General features: G+C 39.6%; 1 long non-coding RNA gene across 2 annotated transcripts in view; it reads right to left on the bottom strand.

Annotated features, from left to right (window-relative positions):
• Positions 1 to 17044, bottom strand: part of LOC144338984 (uncharacterized) — a 202365-nt gene that overhangs the window by 46071 nt on the left and 139250 nt on the right. Inside the window, exons 3-4 of one of the 2 annotated variants that reach the window (XR_013413503.1) lie at positions 7049 to 7280; positions 4911 to 5512 (exon numbers count right to left, since the gene is read on the bottom strand). The exons of the other annotated variant lie outside the window; for it this stretch is intronic. This is a non-coding gene — a long non-coding RNA (uncharacterized LOC144338984). Of the gene's footprint in view, positions 1 to 4910; positions 5513 to 7048; positions 7281 to 17044 lie in introns of those variants that run through there. 2 annotated transcript variants of the gene reach the window in all.

Here is a 17044-nt window from a genome sequence, read left to right as displayed (position 1 = left end):
GTAATTTTTAAGAAATAAGACATTGATACAGGTTTAATGAAAATAGCTGCATCTTGAATTTAGTAAGATTACCATAACTTCTAATCCCATGGCTTTAGGCAGTCTAGTCCACAGGCAGTAAGGAGGTTTGTTTTGAGAAACGACTATTACCATCTTTGTTTCAAAGCTAAACTGTAAACTAAGTTCCACCTAAAGTTAGTTTGGCCTACGCCCAGGAATGAACAAGGACAGCTTGGAGGTTAAAAGCAAGATGGAGTCAGCTAGGCTAAATCTTTTTCACTGGCTCAGTTATAATTTTGCAATGGCAGTTTCATAATTTTAAATTATGACTATCATAGTTTTTATAAATAATCTAGGTAAACAATTAAAATAACAATTAGGTAAATGTAATGGGATACTTATAGACTAACTTTTGATAATTTAGAATATAAAGTTATATTAAATTAAATAATAGATATTTCATTATTTGGGTATTTTCCAATAAATATATGTTGTAGGAAAACATTCTTGGTAAAAAAAACCAGTGTCCTTTAAAAAAAAAGATGAACAAGTTTGTCTAATTCAAAGCTTATTTAAAGGTTATGTATAAAACAAGGTAAAGGAACCAGGAAATAAGAGAGATGTAAAGAAAGTTATAAAAAAAGAGGGTTTTTTTCTGTGGTAAGAAAGCTTAAAGAGAAATAATTTTGGCTAGGCGCAGTGGCTCATGCCTGTAATCTCAGCACTTTGGGAGGGTGAGGTGGGCAGATCACAAGGTCAGGAGATCGAGACCATTCTGGCCAACATGGTGAAACCCTGTTTCTACTAAAATACAAAAAATTAGCAAGGCGTGGTGGCATGCACCTGTAGTCCCAGCTACTCGGGAGGCAGAGGCAGGGGAATCGCTTGAACCTGGGAGGCAGAGGTTGCAGTGAGCTGACATTGTGCCACTGCACTCCAGCCTGGTGACAGAGCAAGACTCCATCTCAAAAAAAGAAAGAGAAATAATTTTATATGAGAAATAATCTTGTATGGTAAATTTAGTCCTAAAATAAAATGACTGGTTGTTTAAGAAATAGGGATGTTCAACTCCAAGCATGTCCTGAATGGTCTGTGTAAGTCACAGTAAGGATTTACTAAATAAAATTTTAAAAAACCAAAAACTTTTATATAGTCAGGTTGTTTATAATTAAAGGGAAATTATAATGCTCTTTCTAGAGATTGGGCTTGATGCAAAAAAAAAAAAAAAAAAACACACACTTATACACTAAATTATTGGTTAGAAGGATGAAATTTTCTTAAGAGATTGATTCACTCTTGATAAATTATAAGTGATTTTAATTCTTTTTTTAACCAGAAGTTTAACTTTTATTGCATCTTGCTGTTTCTCTTCCCTTTTAAAAGGTACGTTTTCTTAAAGGCCTAAGGGAAATGTTTTCTTCCAACATAATATTCTGTGCACTGTGGAATATATTTTCTTTTGCCTTTTGTACTTGTGTAATGGATTTTATGTTTTATCAAAATAATTCATATGCCATTATTATTAACTTCAGTTTACTTAGGAAAAAACTGAAATTTAATTTTTTTTAAAAATTAAGGTTATTACATTCATGTGTCTTCCTGTATGTGCTTTTAAAATCCTTGTGACATTGAGTTACAGGGCTTTGACTTCTGGATCTAAAAAGGCCACCAAGTCCTGCTAAATCTTAAACACTGAAAGCAATTAAGCCCTCATCTTCAGGCCCTGTAATAGATGGCAAACAAAATAAACTGCATTCCTGAGACACAGGGCCAGAAATTAAATTTATTCAACTCTTCAAGGTCCAGGGACTATTGCAGTAGAGATTATAAGGGCCAGCTTTAAAAGATAAAATAAGTTCAGTTTCTGTATAAATTAATCATTAATGTCAAAGGCACACAGCATATGGTTCCCTGTGTCAGATTAACACGGTTTTCTTGAGGCATTAACTGACTCCTTAATAATGGTTATAAAGGTTATAAAAGGCTTATGGAAGTTACATCTTATGATCAAGATTTAAACATTATAGATTGTTTATACGTTTTGAAAAACAAATGTAATTGTCTTCATACTGTTTTTATTAGGGCTTATTGTTTGGAAAATTAAATCTCCTCTCTAAAAGAATAAAGGTTTTTGCCTGGTTTTGAAATCTTTTAGTTATTTCTTTGGTTAAAAGAATGACTTATTTTACAATTACTTGTGATCCTATTTTGTAATATCAAGTGTTTTAAACCTTTGATATTTGACAAACTTTTCAAAATCAAATTACAAATTATGTCTTTTTCTGACTTAATTAATCCTTTAAGATATTAGTTTCCCTAAAGTCCAAAAATGACATAATTTGGCTTATTTAGTACAAAAATTATACAGGAAGCATTGTCAAATATGAAATGGTGTTTGGTTTTCTTTGGGCTATAATTTGTATAAATATGTTATCGACATGTGTTCCAAAATTTTGGGAAACTCCTGTAATTCTGATATCACTTAGTGTACTTTATCAGTAATGATGATAATTGTTATGTTAAAATTATTGTCTGCCATAGAGGTAACAAATTTCCTTGTCAATTTTGTCTTTGACTATGGATTCCCTAAAACTTTTTGTCATCCTTGGACAATGGTTGTGTTGTTTTGGTCCTCTTTGGAAGGTGGTTTTATAATCATCTATAAAACTGTAACGGGTACACTCAAATACAGGTTTCTGATAACTTTGGAGACTGTGACATCAGAATAAAGGAAAAACTTTCAGGACTCATGCATAGAGAGCTAAAGTGTTCATGAATATCAACTGGAACAGGAATTAACTGCATGGACTGACCAATCTTTTTGACTTTTTGCTTAAAATGCTGCTGATCATTTGTTTTATTTTTCAGAATCTTGAAACTTTTGAGCTATTGACAGCTTTGGCAAGTTAGTATACTCTTATGAACAAAATTTGGAGCATATTTGTTTCTCTCTACCTGATTTCTCCAGAATTTGGAAACTATTTGTGAGTATTCTTAATTTATGGCAATCCAATTATTTGCACAAGTGCAACAATAATTTGTTTTCATTTGTAACAGGACTCAGTTGGAGAAATCTGTTATTCTACCAAGGTTTTGACTGGAATGGTGTGTTGTCCTTTAAGGAATCAAACTTGACTCATGGAGCCAATAAAAGTCCTTGGGAAAACTAACCTCATACTTTATACAGTCCCTCTACAGGGTTTCTGACCTGTGGTAAGTAAAGAATGTCACTTTCAGAAAGGCCCAGGAGACCCAAGTTTATCTTGGAACCTCAAGAGGAGGGTAAATTCACCCAACTCATAAGTATTTGATGGTACAAGTCCATGGTTGGGTTCAGCTTTAAAAAAGTCTTATCTGAGATTTCTTCTATAGAAAAAAGTTCCATCAAAGCCAAATTTTAAAAGCCTATGTGAAAAATAATTATTCTTACTGCACTTTATACAAATACTCTGATCAAGTATAATAAAGCAAATCAGTCCTACCATGATTTGTCTTTAGTAAAAATGGAAAACTGGAGAGAGAAAAATTATGTTTCAAAAACAATTGTATGCTTGTTGTTAGATTCTAGTCTTTCCTAATGTTTTCTGATTTTTATTATTTTCTACAGTTTGGGCTAAATTATGATTTTTCCTGGCTACAAGTCTTCAAAATAATATTTTAAATTTTTTTATTCTTTCTTTTCCCTTTTCTCCCATTTTTGTCCTAATTTGAAATCACTGAAAACAAAGCTGTGTTTTCTTAAAACCCTGTGAACTGAAGCCAGACATCTTAAAGTTCAGAAGAAAATAACAGCAACCTATTTACATACATAAGCCACTTCCATATTTGCCTACTAATGTATGGACTTCAGAGTAATGTGACCTACATCAATTTTCCAGGATCTTTCTTTTGTTTGTTTTTGTTTTTCTCCTTTTCTCCCTCTCTTTTCTCTTCATAGGACATGAGGCTTCACAATCTGCTAAAAATGAGCTTTCAGGAGCTACCCATCTAGGAATAAACTGTTCTAGCCACAAGATATCAGAAGAAACCTGAGACTAGAAACTAATTTTCTTCTAAAACGCTTTCTCCAAAAGATTTTTTTAAAAGAAAAGGGGGGAAATGTGAAAGGAAAATCTTGGGGCCATAAAATTACTAAGCTAATGGGAAAAGTCAAGCTGGGAACTGCTCAGGGCAAATCTGCCTCCCATTGTATTCAAAGTCATCCCTCTGCTCACTGAGATAGATGCATATCTGGTTGTCTCCTTTGGGAAATCTTATCAGACACTCATTATTTGCCTGTTGCCTATCTCTGACTTGGAAGCCCCCTCCCTGCTTTGAGTTGTCCTCATCTTTCTGGATGAAACCAATGTACTTCTTCCATATGTTAATTGATGTCTCATGTCTTCCTAAAATGTGTAAAACCAAGGTGTGCCCTGACCACCTTGGGCACATATTGTTAGGATTTCCTGAGGCTGTGTTACAAATGCACATCCTCAACCTTGGCAAAATAAACTTTATAAATTAACTGAGACCTCTCTCAAACTTTGGGGGTTCACAGTCATAGAGCTGATAAGCAATGGAGCTATAACTGCTCAAGGGGTTCTTCCTGCTAACTGCATAAAGAAAGGCCATGGCATTATATTAGAGGAAGAGTTTAATAGGAACAAGGCCAGCCACACCACATGGGAGATGGAGTTCCTACTCAAATCATCTCGTCAGAAGCTCGTAGGTTAGGGGATTTTCAAAGGCAGTTTGGGGGAAAGGGTGGGGGTAGCCAGATAACAAGTGCTTGTTGCTGATTGGTTGGGTAGATATAAAATCATACGGAGTCTAAGTTGTCCTTCTGAATTGCTTTGCTTGTGGGCACAGGAGGGGATCAGAGTCATGGATTTCAGACATGCAAAAAAGAAACCTGAAAGATATCTCAAAAGGCCAATCTATAATAGTGGTTTTATTTTCATGAATAATTGGGTAAGTTACATATCTTATAACCTCCAGAATAATGGCTGACCATTGTTTATGTCTATGCCTTAGCAGGACTCAGGTCTCTCTCCTCCCCACAGTATGAAGGCCTCCCATTAGCTTTACAAAAGGAGTTGAATTTTGGGCAAGGCATATTATCATTTACACTGTAGCCTAAATGTCTTCCAAAGTTAGCCCAACAGCCCAGAAATAAGGGAAAGGCAAGGGGTGGGGAGAGTTGGTTAGCTTACTGTTATACTTTTTCTCACTGATATACTTTTTGTGAAGACCGTTTCAGAGCCAGTTCTCAAACCCAGGTCTGTCTGATTCAAGCTGTGTTCTAAACACCAATGTTCTAACCATTTCATTTCTTTCTGAGCCTCAATTTCTTTACTGTAAAATGAGGGAGTGCAACAGATCATAGGACTTCACAAGTCTTTTTCAGCTCTGGAAGAATATGAATCCAGCAGTACAGATTGGAGTTTAGGATGGAGCTTGTCTTCCTTGCCTTCTGCTCTTTCTGATTCTCTCTGGAGAGAAAGGAGCTCTGTCTTCAAGTTGGAAGTCCTGTCTTACAAAGAAGTGAGCTAGCTCAGTCTCTGAGCCCTGAAGCAACAGATACCAAATGAAAATTATATTCAGTTCCACAAAAACTTTCTAATATGCAAAAAGCTTAGTGTCCTATAGGTATTGTGAGTCTAATACTTTTTAGGAGCAAATAAAGAGTTTAGAACTTGGGAAACTTACCACCAAGTGTAATCTGAAGGCATGCCTGCATCTAACTTAGAGGCTAACTCTGATTTGGAGTTAAGCTGAATTTTTGAGGCTGCTGTGGCCAATGAACCAAAAAATATGTATATATCTTAGAGTGGGAAGGACTTGAGAGATCACATTGCCCATTGCCTTCATTTTATATATGAGTGAACTAAGGCCAAGACAGGGTCAAGAGTTGCATGGTGACCCAGACATAGAAGACTTCCCTGAGCTATTATAGCAACCCTGCGTAACAATGAGAAAAATTTAACTGCGCCAAGCTTAATGAGCCATGGGTTTTCTTGAAGTGTATTTCACACAAAAGGAGGAATATCTGAAATCTGAACTGCAATACCACCAGCTTCCCCAAGAAGATTTAAGCAGTCTTTTCTACTACACTCACTGGATACATCTCTGATATGGTTCAGATTTGTTTCCCTGCCCAAATCTCAATTGAATTATAATCTCCAATGTTGGAGGAGGGGCCTGTTGTGAGGTGATTGGATCATGGGGGTAGTTTTCCCCTATGCTATTCTCATGATAGTGAGTGAGTTCTCATGACATCTGTTTTTTCAAAAGGGTATAGCACCTCCCCCTTGGCTCTCTTCCTCCTGTTCCACCCATGTAAGACATGCCTACTTCCCCTTCACCTTCTGCCATGATTGTAAGTTTCCTGAGGCCTCCCCAGCCATGGTTCCTGTACAGCCTCCAGACCCATGAGCCAATTAAACCTCTTTTCATTATAAATTACCCAGTCTCAAGGAGTTATTTATAGCAATGCAAGAACAGACTAATATAATCTCCCAGTTGAGTGCTCTTCAATTCAGACATTATTTCAGATGGCACTATAGTTCCTTGCAGTCTCAGCATATGATGCTGTTATTATCTATACTTTGAAGAATATATTTAACAGTGTTAAACTTACTGAAGTTGCTCAGCTCCATCCAATAAAAGAATTGACCAAGATCAGATTAGCATTTCATTAACTATTTTAAATACAATACTAACTTATTGAGCAATGATGACAGGATGTCTCAGAATTGGTAATGCATTGAATTGCCCTTCAAATTCAGATTCTCCCATGCTTATGAGAAAAGTACAAAAGGGAGGTGTGGGCTGAGAAAGCGAAGATACTTCATCTTCATCATAGAAGAGGCGTATCTTAAAAGCAATCAGAATGATTTGTTTGCATGGCAATTTTCAGAGTAGAGTTCCAGAAAAAAGTTGCAGAAGAGTCAGAATCACTCTCTCAAAGCCAGATTATGGGTAGGCTCTTTTGAGATCCCATGCCAGGGACCTTGAGAGAAACTGATGGTGGAAGGGACAGAATCAGGCCATAACTCTGGGAGTTTACCTGACTTGCAAGTTGACTGAAAGTGGTGGCTGTCAGTTCAAACTGCATGGTCTAGATGAATGTTGGAACTCAACTCATATGAGCCAGTAGAGCCAGAATACAAAGTTCCAACCTGACTTGTGGGGCATGAATCAGGAGCACCCAGGCAATGGTGATGTCAACTCAGGTATGTGCAACAACATGGTAGCATAGTCCAGATGAACAGCTTGTTTGAGCAGGACCCCAGGACCATCTGGAAGGAAATGGGGTGGGCAGGATAAAAAGGATCTAGTAACCCAAGAGGAGAAGAATGTCCAGACCTGGAGTGTGGAGGCCTAGTCACAGTGGCTAGTATGTATAAACATTACAGTCTCAGCAGGAAATTAGGGCATCAAGTTGTGTTTATATTGACTGGGCAAGCATAGCTGGAAGCAAGTAAAGATTGTAGCTTGAGTGAGGGAGCATGCTGGAGAAGAGTTCACCTAGGCATAGTGAATAGCATGTCAAAGAAGGTGAATTATTCTAGATCTCTCCTGAAGGATGTGCCAGATCTCTAGGATTGACTCAGGAAAGAAGGGGAGCAGGGCCATAATGCCTATACCAGAACAAGTCCAGGAAGGTGGGGACTGGAGTTCATATTTTAAAGGTCTCTGCTCATCTGCAGTTGTATCATCATAGAAGGGCATGTGGTTAATCTCTGGCAGAGAGAGAATGCAAGTGCCCTTCTTCTGACTTGATGTCTCTTTCCTTCATCCTCTATTGGGTGACCTGTTAGAAACTCTGAGACACTCACCTCTGCCAAAGCAGAAATGGCATCAATCAGGTCAATGTGTTGCCCTTGCTAGGTAACATATTTGTGTGTAATAAGGACTTATCCAAGGTCTCAGAAATGTAGTTTCTAAACCCAAGATCCCTATATTTTTCAGGATGGTGTAAATTTTGGGCATTGATGCTCAGCTGCTAAGGAAGAAAATGTACTGGGGAAATGGGCATGAGAATTTTCTGTATCAAGGATTTGTTGTGAATCAATGGTACATTCTTTTCAAATGTTGTTCTGATTTAAAAAGTAGCCATCATAAACACTTTCACATTTTCTAAAACTTGAATATTTCTAAAGCATAAGCAGTTTCACAATGACAACTTATAAATATAGAGTATATTTTAGTATCTGCATGTTACTGATACAAAATAAAGTTTTAGACAATAGAAGTCATTTGTCCACAGTTACATCAGAAGAGTCTGAGCTGGCGCTTGCTCTTGTGTCTTCAGAGTTCCAGACACTGAGCTTGGCACCATTCCATGCAGTCTCTCCATCCAGTGCTAGATGGAATAGATCTAAGGCTTTCAGGAATATTTACCTTTTGCCATCCCTAAATGGAAGCCCATTCTTGTTTTGGAATCCTGAAAACCCCAAGCCTTACATAAGAGCCATTACTGCTCCTGATTTCTTACTTTCCTACTATAATGAAACCGAAGGACTACTTTCTCTTCTGCTGAAAGATTATCAACCCTCCTTCATCCCCTTTCTGCCTTAGGTCTAAGTAGTACCATTGTCCTATAGATGTTAGACAGCTGTGGCCTTGCACCCTAAAGGGAGCCAAACTTTCCAGTAAATCTATTCATTGTAGACTGGAAATTGTGCTGAACAGCTCAGCTGGGAGCAAAGATATTATTATTATTTTCCACTGTTTGATTCACGTAGTATTCATTAGATGATTATAGCTGTTGGGATTTGATGGATGAAGTAGTCTATCTTGTCACTATATTTCTGAGCTGGTCTGTAGCTACTCAGTAATTACCATGCAGCAAAATGGGGGCATGTTCAAGAATGCTAATGAATTATCAGTTTTCTTTAAGCCTCATTAGATTTCTTGATAGCAAAACCTCCCATTGACAAGATCTCCTCTAATATGATTTTCCAAAGTCCCTTATTGCTTGTCAGACACAAGACTATCTCTGCATGCATGAAGTAGTTTTAAAACCACACTAATTTCCTGCTATTACATTGTCCCAAGTATTTGTTTTTGTTATACTTTTGTGTGTGTGCATCTGTGGTGTGTGTGTGTGTGTTGTGGAAGTGGGAGGGGGTAGACTGAGGCCTCTGGAGAAAGCAAAACAAACACAATACTGAATCATATCATAGAATTGAATTTTCTAGTTGGGTTTTTTTGTTTTTTTTTTTGACAGGGTTGTGTTTTGTCACTCAGGCTGGAGTGCAGTGGTGCTATCATAGCTCACTGCAGCCTCAAACACCTGGGCTAATGCATTTCTTCTGCCTTGACCTCCCAGGTAGCTGGGACTACAGGTGTGCACCACTATGCCCATCTTATTTTTATTTTTATTTTTTGCAAAGATATGGTCTTGCTCTGTTGCTCAGACTGGTCTCTAACCTCTGGCCTCAAGTCATCCTCCTGCCTCAGCCTACCAAAGTCTAGTTGGAAATCAGTTTACACGTATCTTGCCTTTCATTCCTAAATCTGCTTTTCTCTGATGTAAATGGGAAAAGGAAAACAATTCACTCAGTTCTTTGGCCTCACAGCCTAGGCATCATCCTTGATTCCTCTCTTTCCCTTGGCCCTCACATCCAATTCATCAGCAAATATAATTGGATTTTACCTCCAAAAGACATTCTAACTGTATCCAATTCTATCTCCCTTACTGTAAGTCTAGGCTCAGCTATCACAATCTCCCTCCTGGTCTACTGCAACCCTCTCATTCCTTGGTTTCTTGCTCCCATTCTTGCTGCCTTAAAATCCATTATCCCCAAAGCAACCAGAATGATCTTTATAAAAACAAACAATTAGATTGTATCACTCTCCTGCTTAAAATACTCCAGTAGCATACATTGCAACTGAATTAAAATTCAAACTCCTATACATGGTCTACATGCCCCTGTAGGACCTGGCCCTTGTGAACTCCTCAGACCTCATCTGTCAGCATTCTCCTCATTTTTCACCACTCTCTTGACAGGCCACAGTCATTCCCACCACAGAGCCTTTGCAAGTCCTGTCCTCTGCCTGGACGATCCTTTCCTTCAAGCTTCATGTGGATGACGGCTTCCATCACTTACGTTTCAGTCCAAATGTCAGCTCAGAGTAATTCTTTGATAGTAACCTTCTACCCTCAGACACTTTCTGTAAGATTGCCCTGTTTTATTTTTTTCACTGAATGCATCATTACCTGACATTGTACTCCATTTGTGGCCGGGCATGGTGGCTCACGCCTGTAATCCCAGCACTTTGGGAGGCCAAGGCGGGTGGATCACTTGAAGTCAGGAATTCAAGATCAACTTGGCCAACATGGTGAAATCCCCATCTCTACTAAAAATATAAAAATTAGCTGGGCATGGCAGCGGGTACCTGTAATCTCAGCTACTCAGGAGGCTGAGGCAGGAGAATTGCTTGAACCTGGGGGAAGGCAGAGGTTGCAGTGGGCCGAGATCATGCCATTGCACTCCAGCCTGGGTGACAGAGGGAGACTCCATCTCAAAAAAAAGAAAAAAATATTGTATTCCATTTGTATATGTCTACTTGGTTATTATCTGCCTTCCATGATTAAAATGCAAGCATCTGAGGACAAGGACTTCCTTTCTTTGTTCATTGCTATATCCCTCACACCTAGAACAGTGTCTGGAACAAAGCAGAAACTTAAATAAAATGGTTGAGTGAATGCGTGAGTGTGTGAGTAAGTCTATTACAACTCCTTTCTTTTTAATGTGGAGAAATTGAGGCCCAAAACTGGAAGTGATTGTCAAAAACTATAAAAAGGCAAGGTTTGATCCCCTGATCCTGGTTTTATGATCTTTCCAACATATCAAGCTGCATCTCAAAGTGGTTCTCAACCATGGGTGATTTTGCCCTTTAGGGACATTTAGCCACGTCTGGAGAGATTTTCAGCTTTTCCAGCTGGGGAGGGGTTGTACTGGCATCTAGTGGGTAGAAGACAGGGATGCTTCTGAACATTCCACAATGCACAGGACAATCCCCACAACAAAGAATTATCTACTGATAATGTCAACAGTGCCGAGGTTGAAAACCCCTAGTCTGGGCTGGGTACACTGGCTTGTGCCTGTAATCCCAGCACTTTGGGAGGCCGAGGCAGGCGAATCACTTGAGGTGAGGGGTTCAAGACCAGCCTGGCCAACATGGTGAAATCCCGTCTCTACTAAAAATACAAAAATTAGCCTCGCATGGTGGCGGGCGCCTGTTATCCCAGCTACTCAGGAGGCTGAGGCATGAGAATCGCTTGAACCCAGGAGGCGGAGGTTGCAGTGAGCCGAGATCACGCCACTGCACTCCAGCCTGGGCGATAGAGTGAGACTCAGTCTCAAAACAAACAAACAAACAAACCAACAAACCCTAGTTTGGCACTTGGAAAGGCAGGATCATCCTCCTTTATTCCTTCCTTCCTCTGGACTTCCAGAAAACCTTACATAAGCCAGTTCTCCTAGACTGCCTCAGTTTCCCTATATGAAATGTGCAGCAGCCCTCCATTCAGGAAGGATGCTGTCTTTGGCCACAAGGTTCATCTTTTCCCTCTCTAAAGTAAACCCTCCAACAACTCATTGGCACAGGACATGCCACTAAGTTGACATTCCATTAATATCAGTTATGACATTTGTTAAAGAAACTAGTTGTGCAGACTTTTCTTTTTGCTCATTTATATTCTACTTGTCTTTTAAAGTTGTAAATTCCACCATTTCCAGGCAGCCTTTCTTGAGTTCCAGGCAGAGTTCATCTCCCCCTTACACCATATTCTCTTAGCACTTAATTTATATTCATTAAAATACCAATGCAAGCCCAAGAATTCCTCATTTTCCCGTTACCCCTGCTCTCTGAGTTACTTGAGGACAGGCACAGAGTCTTGGCAGAGCACTGGGCACAGCATGGGTGCCCACTACATCCTGGAGGGAGGACACATATTGGATAGGCTGCATATCTACTTAACGCGACAATAGAGAAAATCTTGCAAAATGAACACGATAAGAAAAATGGAAAGATTTATCTCTTTCACAGCAGCCAAAGAAAGTTGGGAGGCAGCGTGTTAATTGACATGTCTTTTTAGAATATTGCTTCTCTTTTGTGGGTAAACATAGGCATTCATTAGACAGGCAAGTGGAGCCAGCTTTCCATCAACGTGGGAACAGCTGGAATGAGTGATTATCTCTAAGTTGGTGACGAGGGTCCCAGGAACAGAAGGAACAGTGTGGTCTCTGCAAATCCCTAAGCCAATGACAGGGATGGGGACAGGCGTGCTGCAGGCTGTATTATCAGCACCCGGAAGGGAGATAAGGAAAACAAAGTATCAGCCTTACACTGCATTCCTGGGAAGCGCTGGCTTGCCTTAAGCCTGGCGTGCTATTTCACTCGATGCAGCTGCAAACAAGCAAGCTTAGAAATGAATGATAGAGTTCCTTTTAAAAATAAAATATGAAACAAAAGCATTCTTCTTCTTCTTTTTTTTTTTTTTTTTTTTGCTGTGGAAAGTGCCTTCTCAAGAAAAGTAATTTAAACAGACCAATTTATTCCCTATCAGTCTAAACTACCTTTTTAAAACACAAGACACTGAACTCAGAAAAGCCTTTGGAAATATTGCCATGTCTCGCCTTTATGGATGAGGAGACTGAGATCTGGAGAGGAGAGAGGACTTGCCCAAAATCACACAGCTCACCAACAAAACAGCCAGAATCTAGAACTGAGTTTCCTGCCTCCCAAGCCCACTACGTAGTGTGTGATGTGGAGAGGGGAGAAGGTCAGTTGACCATAGATCTCAATACCTGGGCTCCAGAGCTCATTTTATCAAATGATGAACTATGGGGCTTTTGGGAAACCATTCGCTTTTGCTTCACCTTCCCCAGCCATGAAATAATAGGTTTAGACTAAATGAACTACAAGGCTCTTCCCAGTTCCAAAGTTGTATAATTATGAATTTAGTGCATGCTGACACTAATCTAATAATAAATAAACAAAAGTTATGGAGTGCATACTGTATATCAGACACTCTGATAACCATATTTTTATATAATATCTCATTTAATCTCTACAATTCTGTGAAGTAGGCATGTTTACAGTAAACATGCTATTTACATATGGGAAAGCTGAGACTCAGGTTAAGTAACTGGCTCAGGATCACACAATTGGTACATGCTGACAGTGAAATCTCAACATATACCTTTTCTGACTTCAGAAATGGAAATTGTAAGGTTGACAAATGTTCAAATGTGAGTTTTATCCAGTTCTTCTGGAGACTGGGACCTCGCACCCTCTCCACAGAGATCACTCCTATTTTGAATGCTGTGATTGGAGTAAAACCTGCCTCTCTGTAGCTTGTACCCATTGATCCAGCGATGCTTTAAGACCACTAGAAGAGGTCTAACACATTCTATAAAATAGTTCTTTAGGTAGGGGTGGATTGCTTACATCACCATTATTCTGCCCCTTCTCTAAGTTAAGGTTCCCAATTATCTCCGTTTCTCCATTTAGATCTGTGTAAACTCCCTGACTACCCAAGCAAAATGCCTCTGCCCACACTCCCACATCTATAATGCTTTCAACTTACAGCGTGATTACTGATAAAACACCCCATGATTGGAAAGAGTGTGGGAGTGAAGATGATTTCAGGGCAAATTTGAACAGAGAACTTTTTCTTTTGGACCATAATAGTCACAGAGATCTATTTGCCTTCCCACCTTAATGTTTTAAAAAGAGCAAAATAAGCCTCAGAGAGAAAATGATAAAGATCAAAGTAGGAGTCAATGAAATAGATGACAGAAATACATAGAGAAAATTACTGATTTGAGAAGATTACAAAATATTGATAAATCTCTAGTCATACTAATTAGGAAAAGAAAAAGAATACAGAAATGACCAATAAAGAATAAAAGAAAGGGCATCACTATAGATTCTATAAACATTAAAAGGACAAAAAATATTATGAGTAACTGACATGGTTTGGCTGTGCCCCCTCCCAAATCCCAACTCAGATTGCATTTCCCAGAATTCCAATGTTTTGTGGGAGGGACCCAGTGGGAGGTAACTGAATCACGGGAGCTGGTCTTTTCCATGCTAGTCTCGTGATAGTTAATAAATCTCACGAGATCTGATGTATTTATCAGGGGTTTCTGCTTTCTACTTTTGCTTCTTCATTTTCTCTTGCTGCTGCCATGTAAAAAGTACCTTTTGCCTTCTGCCATGATTCTGAGGCCTCCCCAGCCATGTGGAACTGTTAGTCCAATTAAACCTCTTTTTATTCCAAGTTTCAGGTATGTCTTCATTAGCAGCATGAAAATGAACTAATACAGTAAATTGGTACCAGTAGAGTGGGAGTTGCTGAAAAGATACCCAAAAATGTGGAAGCGACTTTGGAACTGGGTAACATGGAGAGGCTGGAACAGTGTGGAGGGCTCAGAAGAATGCAGGAAAATGTGGGAAAGTTTGGCACTTCCTAGAGACTTGTTGAATGACTTTGCCCAAAATGTTGCTAGCAATATGGACAATAAGATCCAGGCTGAGATGGTCTCAGGTGGAGATGACGAACTTGCTGGGAAATGGAGCAAAGGTGACTCTTGTGATGTTTTAGCAAAGAGATTGGCGGCATTTTGCCCCTGCCCTAGAGATCTGTGGAACTTTGAACTCAGAAGAGATGATTCAGGGTATCTGGCAGAAAAAATTTTTAAGCAGCAAGCATTCAAGAGGTGACTTGCATACTGTTAAAGGCATTCAGTTTTAAAAGGGAAACAGAGCAAAAAAGCAGAAAATTTGCAACCTGACTATGTGATATAAAAGAAAAAATCATTTTCTGGGGAGAAATTCAAGCCAACTGGAGAAATTTGCATAAGTAGCAAGGAGCCTAATGTTAATCCCCAAGACCATGGAGAAAATATCTCCAGGGCATGTCAGAGGTCTTCACAGCAGCCCCTCCCATCACAGGCCTGGAGGCCTGGCAGAAAAAGCGGTTTCATGGGCCAAACCCAGGGTCTCTGTGCTGTGTGCAGCCTAGGGACTTGGTGCCCTGTATCCCAGCTGCTCCAGCCATGGCTGAAAGGGGCCAGTGTAGAGCTAGGGCTGTGGGTTCAGAGAGTGGAATACCCAAGCCTTGATAGTTTCCACATGGTATTGAGCCTGTGGGTGCACAGGAGTCAAGAATTGAGGTTTGGGAACCTCTGCCTAGATTTCAGAAGATGTATGAAAATGCCTGGATGCCCAGGCAAAAGTTTGCTGCAGGAGCAGGGCCCTCATGGAGAACCTCTGCTAGGTCAGTGCAGAAGGGAAGTGTGGGGTCAGAGCCCCCACACACAGTCCCTATTGGAGCACTGCCTAGTGGGGCTGTGAGAAAAGGGCCGCAATCCACCAAACCCCAGAATGGTAGATCCACAAACAGCTTGAACTGTGCACCTGGAAAAGCTACAGACACTCTATGCCAGCCAGTGAAAGCAGCTGAGAGGAAGGCTGTACCCTGCAAAGCCACAGGGGTGGAGCTGCCCAAGACCATGGGAACCCACCTTTTGCATTGATGTGAGACCTGGAGTCAAAGGAAATCATTTTGGAGCTTCAAAATTTGACTGTCCCACTTTGTTTTGGCCAATTTCTCTCATTTGGAATGGCTGTGTTTACCCAATACCTCTGCCTCATTGTATCTGGAAAGTAACTAACTTGCTTTTGATTTTATAGACTCATAGGCAGAAAGAACTTGTATTGTCTCAGATGAGACAATGCATTGGACTTTTGAGTTAATGCTGAAATGAGTTAGGACTTTGGGGGACTATTGGGAAGGCATGATTGATTTCAAAATGTGAGGACATGAGATTTGGGAGGGGCCAAGTGTGGAATTACATGGTTTGGCTGTGCCCCCATCCAAATTTCAACTTGAATTGTATTTCCCAGAATTCCCACATCTTGTGGGAGGGACCCAGTGGGAGGTAATTGAATCATGGGAGCCGGTCTTTCTCATGCTGTTCTCCTGATAGTGAATAAGTCTCACGAGATCTGATGGGTTTATCAGAGGTTTCCGCTTTTACTCCTTCCTCATTTTTCTCTTGCTGCCACCATGTAAGAAGTGCCTTTCACCTCCCACCATGATTCTGAGGCCTCCCCAGCCATGTGTAACTGTAAGTCCAATGAAACCTCTTTTTGTTCACAGTTTCAGGTATGTCTTTATCGGCAGCATGAAAATGAACTAATACAGCAACTTTATACCAATAAATGTTACATTCTATTTGAAATAGACAAATACCTTGAAAGACACAAACTACTAAAGTGCACACACATACATAAAAGATAACCTGAATATCTCTATATTTATTAAGGAAATTAAATAATTAATAATCTTCCAAAAAAAGAAATCACCAAGCCCAGATGTTTTCTCAAGTTGATTCTATGAAGAATTGGAGGAAGAAATGATACTAATTCTCCACAATCTCTTTCAAAAATGGTAGCAGAAGGGGTACTTTCTGACTCATTTTATGAGACCAGGATTGCCCTTAATACTCAAACCAGACCAAAATATTGCATGAATAGGAAACTATAAACATTCCTCCTAAACCTACACACAAAAATTCTCAACAAAATTTAGGACAGTAAAATGTAAAGTATAAGATTTAAAAATTAATAAATTGAATTTATCAAAAACTTGCTCTTCAAGAGTTACTGGTGAGAAAATAAAAGCTGGAAGATGGTGGATAGGAGGCAGGGCTAACATGCATCTTTCACTTGGATGGACAGAATAGTTTGTGGAAATTCACACTGTGAACTTTTATTTCAAGAATCACCACAGGAAAACCGAAAGAATAAACGGAGCCTTTGAAACAAGCAGCAGCACACCACTGCAAACTCCGTGAGACAGGCAAAAAACTGTGAGTCCCCATAGTGTGACGGGGGAACCCTGCCTCTGAACACTTCCTCACTGGGAAATCTGCAAATCCAGATCAGAGGAGAAGGATTTAACCTTACTTAGAACTTGAAACGATTTAGGGCGCCATGCAAAATATAAAAGTAGAAGCAGCAGCAGGAAGAGCTTTGT

Source organism: Macaca mulatta, chromosome 2, assembly GCF_049350105.2.
Source record: "Macaca mulatta isolate MMU2019108-1 chromosome 2, T2T-MMU8v2.0, whole genome shotgun sequence".
Lineage (NCBI taxonomy): Eukaryota > Metazoa > Chordata > Mammalia > Primates > Cercopithecidae > Macaca > Macaca mulatta.
This window is presented reverse-complemented; position numbering and strand designations above follow the sequence as displayed.